The sequence below is a fragment of the Lycorma delicatula genome, chromosome 3 (assembly GCF_047948215.1).
Source record: "Lycorma delicatula isolate Av1 chromosome 3, ASM4794821v1, whole genome shotgun sequence".
NCBI classification, from domain to species: Eukaryota; Metazoa; Arthropoda; class Insecta; order Hemiptera; family Fulgoridae; genus Lycorma; species Lycorma delicatula.
In genome coordinates this window covers 57,990,018-58,003,756 of record NC_134457.1, presented here as the reverse complement: position 1 = coordinate 58,003,756, position 13,739 = coordinate 57,990,018, and the positions used below count along the sequence as shown (strand labels likewise).

At 30.1% G+C, this 13,739-nt stretch overlaps 1 protein-coding gene across 4 annotated transcripts in view; it reads right to left on the bottom strand.

The window, feature by feature from the left end:
• Window positions 1–13,739, bottom strand: part of btsz (bitesize) — a 393,986-nt gene that overhangs the window by 355,688 nt on the left and 24,559 nt on the right. Inside the window, exon 1 of one of the 4 annotated variants that reach the window (XM_075359872.1) lies at window positions 11,437–11,550. The exons of the other annotated variants lie outside the window; for them this stretch is intronic. The gene's annotated coding sequence lies outside the window, so the exon portion shown is untranslated. Of the gene's footprint in view, window positions 1–11,436; window positions 11,551–13,739 lie in introns of those variants that run through there. 4 annotated transcript variants of the gene reach the window in all.

Here is a 13,739-nt window from a genome sequence, read left to right as displayed (position 1 = left end):
GGCCTATTTTATATTTAGAACTAAAAGTAAAATATAGAAATTTAAAGAATAGAATGAAAAAAATAATAAAATTGATTTGAAAAATGAACTTAAAGTTTAAAACAGAAAATAGTGATTTTTCAGTTTAAAAAGAAAATCGGCATTTTGTAAACGGCGCCAATTAAAAGTTAGACAATCAATTTATAAATTGGTGAAAAGTCTGAATTTTAAAAATTGAAAACGCATAATTTAAAATGTATTTATTTTCTAAATTAGGTTTCCTTTTCTATGTAGGTTTTTCATTTTAAATAATCTGTTTTTAAAATTCAATTTCTTCAACTTCTAATTTTTCTAACTTATTGTTTTGTTTTTTTTCTCATTTTTTTACTCAACAATTAATACGATAGATCAGAACATTTTTCGGGTTGTCAGACTAATTTAAGTTTATTTCAAATTAGCGGCCCCCTTGCTGCTCCGCAGCGTTATTACTAGAGACCGGATTATATGCAACATAAAAAGCTTGAAATGTACATGCAATATGCTTGAAAAATACTTAAGATATACATGAAAAATACTTAAGATATGCATGAAAAGTGTCAAAATATAAACTTTACAACTTTAAATATTAAAAAAATAGTAATTTTTAGTTTTTTTATTTCAAAATCAGCATAAAATTAGTAAGTAGTTTAGTAACATATCGATAAATTCGATAATTAACAATTATTTAACATTTTGTTACTTTCGTAAACATAAACAATCAGAGGTACTGTTTCGCGGCTACTAAGTGCGCTGTAAGAACCATGGAGCTAATGGGTTTGGCCGGCTACAACCTAAGATTTAATTTATTAGCAAGATACCCTACCGAAAAATATTGTAAATATAGCGAAAATATGCATCATCACTAGATTTTAAGGAAAATATGCAATAACCGGTGAGAATGGGCTTAATATGCAAATTTATATAATTCGGTCTCTAGTTATTACATATTAATGTTATATATTTTAAAAAATCGCCTAAAAAACCTATTCCATTTACATCACGTCTCGCCCCCAACACCGTTTTTTTCTCTTTTCTTTCCTAACATTGGTAAAAGGCGTGCTCAAAACCTATTTACAATCCGTCCAGACGTTCTACTGGACACATCGAACTGATTTTTTTTTTATTCTCCTTGGAATGGTTCGCAGATATGTCATCAAGCATGACATAAGGTCTGTCGATTTAAAACTTTCAAATTGAAATCTTGAAAGTAATTTCCCTGTGATTAATAATTTCGAAAAGTTCCTCGATTAAGGAATAAGGATTTTTTGAGGATTTAAAAGATGAGACTCAGGTTTGGGGTCCGATGACGCTTGATGACATACCTGTTCGGGTTACTCCGAACAGCATGGAAAAAAAATCAGCCGATTCGTCCAGTAGAACGCTAACACAGAATAGAATTAGGTTTTTAGCCCAATTTTTTAAATACATAAATATAAATAAATATATATATATATATATATATATATTTATTTATTTATATTTATATATATATATATATATATATATATATATATATATATATGTATATAGGCCTATAAGATATGAAAATGAAAGGATAAATAAAATACCTTGTCCAAATTTTAGTTCCTTTAGTATATTTTCCCAACGTTTCTTATTAAAACCTTCTTAATCTCGTATACTTTAAGAAGTCATTATCTTATTTAATAAAATGTTATCTTTGATAAAATAAACTCGTATATCGTCATTGTTAATACAGGTAGTAATTATTAATAAAATCAAATAGTACAGGTTTAGCAGATTAAGGAAAAGTAATACTCAGCGGAAAGTCACAATATGATAACATGAAAACAAATCTACAAATAAATCTTAAAAATAAAAATACAAGAAAAAAGTAAACTTGGATAAAAAAACGAGTAAACTCAAATTCTTATCGTAGAATTTTTTGATATTTCCAGAAAGTTCCACAAAAAACATATTCCTGGCAATAATTAAAAAATTAGATATATCATTTAAGTTGAATTATCAATCTGCGGAAAAAATATAAAACAACTGTCAGTAAGAGGTTGAGGCAATTTAAACTATAACAAAAATAAAACTCCAAATTGTTAATTCATTAAATCGGTTAAACGTAGAATTCGGCGTACTTGTTATACAGAGGTCGCGTCAAGAAACAGTACAAAGTAAATTATTTTTTAACATCATCACTGCTTATCAAACAACCATTATCAAAAGGACTTCATTCCTATAATTATTCTTCTACTCTTTTAAGAAGGGAAACTGGATTTTTAGATCATTTTCTACCAGGAAAGTAAGAATCTGAAAAGATAGAAACAAAGCTTTGGTTATCTGCAAATACTACTTCTACTTACCTGATAAAGGAGAGTAATGTCGCGTGTTCGTGGCTCGATCAGGATATTGAGATATTAATAAATCAAAATGTTTATATAATTGCAATTAATTGGTTTAAAAACATAAGTAAAACAAGAAAAATCATTAATAACAATAATAATGACAATGGTAATAATAATAAAAATAAGCGACAATAATAAATAACTCACAATAATAATTAGAGTAATGACAATATAAATTAAACAAATAATGATCGTAGTAATCACAACCACAACAACAACAATAATAATAAACAGTGATTACATACAAAACAGAATTTACGGTAATTGTCAGAATTTATTCACAGGTAGATAAATAATGTAAACCAGAATTCAGTCCCATTGACGAAAGACATTAGCATAACCGCTAGTTTTAATACTTTTAACCACTAGTCTTGTATTAACAACAATAGTACAATAGATAAGACAAGTATAAAATTCTTTCATTTCAAATACCGTTTCTCTTCACAAATAAACCTACCTAATAATTTATGAATGAAATTTAGTACATATAGTCATACAGTAACTCACCGAACCATTTCTTGTTTTCATGTACTGCAATTACTTGTAATGTCACCGCAATCGCGCCGAACTTAGTTCACTAGAAATTCGTTTCTTCAGTGACCTCCTCACAGAATACTCTCACTGACTGACATTTCGCAGAACTCTCCTCGCAAACACATCATAACGTCTCGATTAGACTCATTTCGCAAAACTCAAATTTCAACTGCTCTTCCCCGTAGTATTTGTACTCCTATTTTCTTTATCTGCTGGACCGGACCCAACTCGAAGCGTAAGAATGATTGTCCGCCCTCAAACGTTCCCATGAAATTCCTACCCTGCTCCGGTAACTCTTCTCATGGAACAAACATCTGTTTAGGTGTGTCAGTAGGCAGCATTACAAAGGACCATTGTTAAAAAGACCTGTTACCTTTACTAAAAAGGTTCCTTTTGGCACTTTTAGCTCCTTTCTGGATTCTCCCGTTATTATATTTTCTACTAGTTTCTTCTTAATTGGTAGGAATCCGTTACTCAGGTCCGTTATACCGGTCTTGTTACAGTACACTAAATAATTCACTCACTTTTAATACCTAACCTTAGGTATATAGGTTAAAAGAACCGGAAGGAAATCTTTTTAAAACTCTTACAATTCAAATATCTCCAGTTGCAGGTCAAGATATGGTTTTTCAGGATTTGATATTTAACACTTCGATGTTCGAAGTAAAGATTTTTTTCTGTAGGAACAAAAGAGTACACACTTGATTTTTGAGTTAGCAATGGCCTAGTTGATGTGAACCTCGACTGAAATGTAATAAATCAATTGATATGGGAAGGAATAGATGCATTTAATTTATCTAGAACATTTAATTTAAATGTAGGAACAAAAAATTATCAGCCGTTACTGATTTAAGACAATATCTAAAAAAATGTCCGAGACAAAATTTACGGATTTTACGTTTTACAAAACGTTTTCATTTTCTGAATCGGAGAATCCATTAATAAAGGCCCTAATTTGTTATCTTCAACTGTTAACGAATTAAGAAAAGTTGTTTGATTTCCCGAGAATTACTGTTTTTAAGACTTTATGAAAAAAAGAATTCAAAAAATCTTTTTGGACATAAAAATCGTTAAAATGGGTTCCATATAATTGTAATAAATGGATGAAGAGTAGATTTCTGCAAAGAAATATTCATATTTTTATAAAAATCCTACCTTTCGTAAAATAAGCATTGAAAAAAATATATATGTATGAAAACAAAATAAAACTAAATTTTAAAAACTTCAATCTGTTGTTTTTCTGTAATTTGTCAGAAGCATTTTAGAAAAATATTTTAAGACAAAAGGAAAAACAAATAAAATTCTCGATAATTATATACTAATTAATTCAAATCTAATTATACTATATTACCTCAGATCTGATGTTACAAACCGGTTTGTAACATCATAAACATCAGCTAAGCTTAAGTTTCGTCACACATATTTTTAGTTTCCATTTCATTTTGTATCGCTCATTTAATGCGCGTTGTAATATGGAGATGATTATTGCGGCTATCGCCAGTTACGAAGTACGTAGAAGCAAGCAAGGAATATCTGCACCCGATATGTTCGTAGTTTAAGCTAATAATAAAATGGGCGATGGTTTTGTAAGAGAATGGTATAGGAAATTCAGGGAAGGGCGAAACTAATGTGCATAACAAGGATGGAAGAAAGCAACATTCCATTGCGACCTATGAACTTGTAAAGATTGAACATGCTGTAAACGTCGCTTCGCAACTAGTAAATTTAATTAAAATTTCCTAAAATTTCAAGCTCCACTCTTCACAAGATAGTTACATGTAGATTGGGTTTTCGTAAGTACTGTACACGATGGGTACCAGACCGACTTACAGACACCCACAAAACGAAAAAGAAATGGGAATGGCATTAACATTTCTTTAGCAATAACAGAATAAAGTGAATTTTTTGACAGTATTGTTACCGGAGACGAGACATATATTCGGTTCATCAATATCCAGACTAAGAGTAATATTAGCAGTGGATACTCACACACTCGCCGAACAAGCCTAATAAATTCAAACAAACTGAACGCAATTAGAACAAAACAGTTATGGCTCTCGTCTTTTGGGCCGTAAAGGAATTGTTGGCAAAATTTATGAAGCCGGGTATGAGATTAACCGCAGACGTTTATTGTGAAACGTTTTACAAAGCTTAGGAGGAACGAAACAGAATAAACGGCGAAACAAAGGGGAACGTTTTTCAGCATGACTGCACGGCCTTAAACCGCACTAAGGATGAACTAAACAATTTTAAATGATGAATTTTTGACAACTCCACTTTCAGCTTTGTTTGGTCGGCTACTCGATACGTCAAAAGCAACAATTCCGTGGATAGGTACTTTAGCGGCGCCATTCTTTAAAGAGGGAGTAGATAAGCTAATATCGCATACGATAAGTGTTTAAATTTGGGCATGGACTGAGTCGAGAACTAATATAAGAATGTACATATGTAACCTTTGTACACATAGTTTTTTTCCAGTTTATTTTGTTTATTTTCATTATTTGACCGGAGGTTAATTAATAAACAGATCTCGTAAAATTGCCCCAGCACAGCGCAAGATCATTCATTAAAATCTACGCAAATGGACTGAGCAGCGATGTAATCAAATTAAAACTTGACACGTAAGTAACTCCTACTTTTATATTACTAGTGATTAATTTTTGTTTTACAATCCATAAAAATTAGTTATTATAAGGCATTCTAATATTGTCAATACCTTTAAAAATAGATTTATTTTATCAAATGATGATTCGTCGAAATTAAAGTAAAACAGTTTTACTTCAATACATGTCGACTTTAAATATCTTATCTCCTTTTCCATTAAATAAAATGTTATTTTATTATAAAAAAAAATTCGAAATGTTAGACTAATACTGCTTTTATAACATAACCTAGCAAGCATAACTGCGTTATGTGGCTTTCTTCAAATCACTAACGGAATTTCTAATGTTTAATGGAAAATATATGTAAGAGTAAAAATAAGAACCGTATGATATGTACAAGTAAGTACTTTTTACGCGTACATTTTTCGTAAGTGAATTCGTTAATTACTGAAAAAAAAAGAGTTAAAAGTAGAAAATTATACGTGAGCTAACAGGATTAAAAGTAATTTACATGCACTAGACCTACATATTTTTTTTAAATTTATTTTTTATGACTTTTTTAACAAGGAGGCATCGTCCTTATTGTGATCCCATTATACTGAATGGATACTTTGCTCATTGTCACGTCCTCGGTTTTCTATATTAATACTACAATACAGTAGAACGTTATTTTAAAATCGGTCTTTTTACTATTATTCTCTTAGGGAATGAAAGTGAGAAAGCGTTCCTTTTCAAAACTGCTTTCCATAGATAAATTACTAGCTGATTAATATCAGTTATAAAAAAATGTTATATAACAAAACAATGTTTCCAGAAATATTGTGAAAGAAATATTGCTTTTAGTGAAAGAGTACTACTATTTATTAATAGTTTTTTAAATATTATTTTCTTTATATATATATATATTTATATTATATATATATATATATATATATATATATATATATATATGTATGTGTGTGTGTGCACGCGCGCGCGCATGAGTATTCAATTAAATTATCAAGGAGCTGCATTACTTAATTTGTTGCTATATTTAATTAAGATATATAATATTCGTATCTGTTACGATAACTTGACTGGACGTGAGATCACGTCTGAGTTAATTTAAATGAATAAATGAGATTTATTTTATTTAGTCATTTAACAAAAGTTTTGTATTACAAACGTAAAAAAACGTGTTTTTACAGATTTTTCTGTTTTACGTTGAATATAATGAAAACTACTGGAGATGTAGTAATGAAACCTGCTTTATTTAATTTGTCAGATCAAGAACCATAAAAAACCATCAAGTTTATTTCTTAATTTGGGTTTCTAGAATTTTAGCACCGTTTTATTTTACTCTTTTTCTAGGAATAAGAGCGAAATGTTTCGCTAGCCATACCTCGCTAACGGAGCGTTTGCGAACCCATGTTTATAGTGAACTTTTTTCAGTATTTTCGCTAATAGAATGAGCTCAGCGCCGGTAACACTACGTGAATCACTGTGTACGTTTATCTATTCTTTTAACAAGTGAAAATATCCGAAATTAATAAACGTATTCTGAAGCGGGTCCAACGGGTAAATCCCTTACACAACTCTTAAGAACCTCATCTCTGCTGATTTTATTCTATAACTCTCCTTTTATCCACGAAGCAACTTTCCAAAGATCTGCATATTATGAAAATTACTGAAGATATGGTTCTAGAACCTGTTTTATTCAATCTATCAGGTTAAAATCCGTAAAAAACTATTAAGTTTACCCCTTTATTTGGGTTCCTAGAGTTTCATTATGGTACTTTCACAAATGTAGTCTTACTAACCAAATAGCTAAATCTATAATTTGCTCAAATATATGTCCGTTAATGACTATTTTAGATCTCACCGGATACTTTACTCTGAAAACCATGACTTAAGTTTTATTAACAGACATTTTCAAGTAGGTATTTTCCCTCTGCAACTGAACAGAGTACTGTTATAGAATAATAAATATCCTGATGTCATTCTACATCGAAAGTATTTTTGTAAAAAAAGGTTTCGCTAAGGAGGAAAATTTACGATTACATAATAAAATATGTTAATGCATACAAATAACTTAAAATCATTTTTTTAACAAAATTTTTTATTGGCGATTCCTCTATATTCCTTATTTTATTTTTATTAGGATGCTGGCTTCTCGCCTTCGCACTTTTTTTATATTTATATAAAATAAGCATTTTTTAGTAGGTTTAGCTTTATCTTTCATAAAAATATAAAATTTTTAATAAAATAAATTTAAAAAACTAAAATCGAATTAATAAATAGTATTAAACATTAAAAAATATTATCCAGAATTCTTTAAATCTCGACTTATTGAAGTAGACAACAAATTAACAGTTAATAAGTCGTTGAGAGTGATTCTTAATTTGGCAAAATTACAAAAAGACAATTAATAATTAGTAATTTTTAAATATCAAAGAATTAAATATTTTGTACGGTTAATGATGATTTTTATGTTATTTATTTAAAAAGATTTATTTTATATTGTTGTTTGAGTTAATAATATACATCAAAAACAAAACAGCAAATCTAAAAAAAAGAAAAAATTTGCCTTATTAAACCAAAATACGAAGAATCTATGTAAAATGTATGGACCCCCCAATAATTTTAATTAGTTGACATTTTTATATCTCTGTAGTTAAATTATATGCAGTCTGTGGTGGGACTGCAGATACCATTTAACCTTGTTGTAGCAACTAAAAATTTTGTTCATATTTGTGGTAAACAAATACTACTACTACACTCGCTTAACAGTGCCATACAGCGAAACAGTTGAACGGATACATAATGCCCAGTAATGTACTCTATTACTACATCTAAGTGAAACGACTGACTTCCTTCTAAACGCTGGTCCACACAGAAAGTTCAGCTATGATGTGCAGTACAAAGTCTCCCCAAACTCCGAAATTTCTCAAAATCAATATTTTTTCTGTTCTACTCCAGTAATTTAAAAATAAAATTCTCCAAACGTTTTCTTTACGGAAAGGAAACTTTGTCCTTTCGAGTTTGGTTACATAACCCGCCGTTAAGTTCTATTATCAATTATAATGTATAATTTGTTAAATTAACAATTCAATTAAAAAATAAAACCGAAATGAACTATTACCTAAATACACACGAAACAAAATTAAAATAAAGCCTCGATATATATGTAAGCTTATGTTAAACAATCCATTACTTACCGCTGCCCGGTATGCGTGATTATTTATTATAATTTAACCAAAACATTCTATCTAACCTTCGTGAATTTTTATTGCAGAAAAAAAGCGGTTTACCAAGCTGCGTTATACGCATGCGTTAACATAACAAAAGGCTAGATGCAAGATCGAAAAATAACCGGATCAGCAATACGAAAAAATATACAGCAGTATAAAAAGAATGGTTTATCTTCGAGCACATTCAACGGCATTCTTCGTACATTTAAACGTTTTTGATCAAATACGTTTAAATGTACGATCCGCCATTTTCCTGAACAAATAGAAAATAAATTTTGGTTTCTCTTAGCATTAAGAAAGAACCGGAAATAACAGACAGATGCGATTCCTAGCAATTTTAATTAGATTTTTTCCTTCTGATTTATCTTCGTCTATTAATCGAAATAATGAACGAAATTTAATAAAATTACATACACTATCTAATACAGAGTGATTTTTTAGTCCTGTTACCCAATTGTTAATGTCTGGTAATTTTTTTCTAAGAAAGGGAAATTTTGTTTTGTAACACGAAGTTGGAAGTGCTCTCAACCGGTATAGATACGGCAGTGTGAGTTGATTCTTCTTTAGCTGTGTAAACCTTTGTGCAGTTTCCGGTCGTGTTACGAACAGAACGTCTTTTACCATACAACAACGAGTTTTCATTCCTGAACAATATTTTGCTACGAAATCGTACGAGAGTGTAAAATAAACATTTCAAATTAAATTTCTTGGTGTTCCACCGCCAGAAAAAATGTCAATTTCTAGGCTAGCAAACCGATTTCGAGAGACAGGTAGTGTTTGCGACAGAAAACGTAGTGGTCGACCAACTCGCTTGACAGATGACGTTTAAGAGAATGTGAAAACAAAAAAATTCTCCACGGAAAAGTTTATTAAAACTTTCCACGCAAGTTGGTTTGTCATATTCTAGTGTTCAGAAAGCTGCTAAAAAATTGAAATTGTATCCGTAACGCGTACGATTAGTCCAAGAGCTTCAGCCTCCAGATTTAAACAAGCGATTGCAATATTGTCGTTGCTTTAGGTCTCTCGTAAATGATAACGGAATCGAATTTTTAAACAAAGTATTCTTTAGCGATGAAGCTTGGATTCATCTCGATGGTTATGTAAACAGTCAAAACTGTCGAATTTGGGCGGTTGAAAATCCTAACGCTTTACAAGACAAATCTTTGCATCCTGAAAAAATTGGTGTGTGGTGTGCGATATCTCGTCATCGTATAGTCGGACCCATATTCTTCGAACAGACAGTAAATGGTGAAGTATGCAGGAATATCGTGCGCCAATTTGTGTCCCTCCTGGAACCTCAAGAGCGGTATTGCTGGTTTCAGCAAGACGGGGCTACATGCCACACGTCTCGAGAAACCATGGATTTTCTGCAAGAGTTCTTTGATGATCGAATAATAAGCAAGGGCTTATGGCCTCCAAGGTCCCCAGACCTCACATCTCCTGACTACTTTTTGTGGGGCTATATTAAGTCCGAAGCCTTCAAAAACAATCCTCACACTATTGATGAACTTAAAGTCAATATTACAGACTTAATCACGAATATTTCCAATGCAACTCTTAAAAAGGTTTCTGCTAATATGCTGAAAAGAGTCCGTGCGTGTAAAACCGCAAGGGGTGGGCATTTTGAGCATATTCTTTAACAATTATGTAAGTAATCGCTTTTTATTAAATCTCTTTTGTAAGTAACAAATACATTTTTTTATTCCACCTAAATTTTCCTTTCTTAAATTACATTTAAAATTGGGTAACAGGACTAAAATTCACTCTGTAGTATTCATATAAATGAACAGACATAAGTCGAATTTAATACATTTTTTACCAAATTCTAAAGACATATCTTCTGGATTCAAAACAATCTCGTCTGAACTATAATACAACAGCGTAAGAAAGAATTCTACCTTCACTGATGAAAAACAGAAAAGTAATTGAACCTTTTTTTGACATAAATAATACACCTTCCGTTTAGATTCGGCTCAGTTTGTCGTTAGAACTAACCATCTTGATTAAATTAATTAATTTTACAAACTGTAAACCAAGTAGTTTTCGCAGTGAAGAATATTCTGTTCATAAGTCATTTTAGGGCTTAGGAAAACCGTAAAATTGTCAAACATACCTTTTAATAAGACAGTTATTTATAAAACTGAACAGTTATTAACAGAAATATTGTACGAATAATCTCACAAAAGTTACGTTTCTTAAGAATTTCAATTCATAAGAAAATAATTTTTTCCCAAAATTGAGCGAAAGATCCCACTGAATAATATTTTTTTTTTTTTACCACGAGTAATTTTGTTTTTAATGTAAATCAACTTTTTCCTACAATTATTGAGAACACTTTCCTATTAAATTTAAAATCGGTTTCATAGAATCCTAGAAGTGAATAAGTTAAGTATTAGAGTGTCTATTTACAAATATAATTATCTATAAAGAAACTCAAAGTGCTTAGTAATACTGACATTATGTGTGAGAACACACACATAAACATAAAATACAACCCAAAATTATTAACCCAACTATTATTTTTATGAAATATTAAAACAAACGCACGCACACGTAACATTCAAAATGTAGGTTCTAAAACAATTGTAAATAAAAACAATTAATTTGATTACATATAATTTTTAAAAAATCAATAACTATTTTGAGAATCACTCAAGTATATATAAATCAATTACTCACAACCATTAATAGTAAACATATTGTATCCGTTGAAAACTTCAGCTTTAACAGACCTTAAAACATTTCACATTTAAGTATTCTAAAAGACTAAATATCATGAAAACAAGTCAGTCGTCCGACTGTGGGCAGTAACTTGTAGGAAGGTTTGCTCCTACTCTTAAAGAGTGCCCATGATGCCCACACTCTTAACACACAAACAAAACATATACTACCATATTAATTGTTTCACTTTCCATTCTAACTTCCCCTGCAATTTTATTTTGTTTACAATTCTATTGTTTATAAATTTTACAAATGTCATCGGATATTAAATCATCAACATAACTGTTTATATTATTTACATAATACAACATTAACGGTTAATGTGTTGTTTTATTCTTTACAATGAACTCTGCCCATCTTTTGAATTCGAGCTATAAGTACATCATTATAGAAAGAACTATAATCTCATAGAATATTAAATTTAATTTTATCTTAGTCATGTAATTGAGGATTAAAAATTACGATTAAAAAAGTAATCGCATCTGAAACAAAAGAAAAACTATTTTTAAAGATAAATTATCGTAGAAGAAATCTTCAGGACACCGTAAATAATATATACGTGTACAGATTTTTCAGGTTTTAACATCATTACGTAATCTGAAATTCCCTCTTTCCAGTCGTACTAATAAGATGTTTTAATGCGACGAAAAACACTTTTATAGATTTTTATTTATTTATTTTAATTTTATTTCATAGCTACACAGTGTAAAAAAGTTTTAAATTTTACTTTCCTGGCATCTTAGCTATGCTGCAAGAAGGAAAGTACGGTAATCGACCAAAAAACGGGATACAGGTTTTTTTCATTTCTGGAAGTTTCATGACCCAGGGATCCCAAAAACAAACAAAAAAGTGGAGGATAATGTTGATAAATTTTTCATTAAAACATTTTTTGGTTTATTTAAACTTTTAATGAAAATATTACAATAAAATTTCATCATAATTCACCCACACCTACCAAAAAAGAAATCTTGGTAACCTTTTTATTGGTTGCACATTTTTCAGTGTTATTTTTTTACGAGTACCTTCCATTTAACATAGTAAATGTAGGCAAATCAAAAAAGTTACTTAGGAGATGGTTTTTGGGGATAGTGAAGCAGAAAAAGTAAAAAAAATATCGATTTTTTTGAATTTTTTAAACTTTTTTCACGTATTATTTTTCCACTATATAAGAATAAATAACCAATGCCAGGAAAGTATAAGAACTTTGTTGTAGCTTTATTAACTTAAAAACGTAAAATATTTCTTAAATCACAAAAAATATTTTAATTTTTGTGAAAATGAAACATTAAATGCAAATTAAAATAACACATAAACCTCAGTACTGGTAAATATTTGATAGTAGAGGTATGGATTCGCAAATAACAAAGGCCGTGATGAATCTTGAAAAAAATCGTCAACGCTGGATTCTGTGAAAAAAATAGGACTTGTATACAGAATACAATAATCCAGATGAATCTCCATATTTATCAGATGCTTATTAGCCAAGTAATCAGTAAAAACGAATGTGTTCTACAGATTTTATTAACGCATCAGTTTCTGCAGCTAATTTTCAAAAATTAACTTCTTTTTTAACTTTGAAGTTACATTTTTCAGATTCTATTAGAGATACTGACTTTAAATATTGGGGGCATGTTAGTCTTATACAGAATGTCGTTCGTTGTTAATAAACAACAGCTAGCTTCTTACTTAAGATGTTACGGATACATCAAATATAAAGGCTGCTAGAAGTTTTTCCCTTGGAATGATAAATGTAGATCCTCAAAGGAATTTCTAGTTACTTTTCAATACCTACGTGTGTAAATAAAGAAAGGAATGGCGATTCTAAAAACGAAAGAAATACATAGATATCTTAGTTAAGTTTGAAAAAACTCGAAAATTGTAATAATACGCGAAACAGAAATCTGGATTAAGTAAATAATCCAATGTGTCTCAAGAAATTTGTATTCAGAGCAAGGAAAAAATTATTCATACACATTAAAGATGAACATTCTTCCGTCTGTCAATTTGTTCAGACATCGCTAACCTGTTTATAATGAAACTGGCACGTCGATTCAGTCTTGGGCCTGATTCAAACGGCTAATTTTACTCTCTAAAAAACATCTTAAGTTCTACTTAGTGATGAGAAACAGGTTTTGCCACTTCCTAATTTAAATGTCGTTTTATAGAAAAACTTCTGATCGATTGCCGTCTATAAGCAGAAAAGACGTGCTTCCCTTCCTGGAAGTTAATGAATAAGTACCAAAAATTAAATAAAGGTTCAT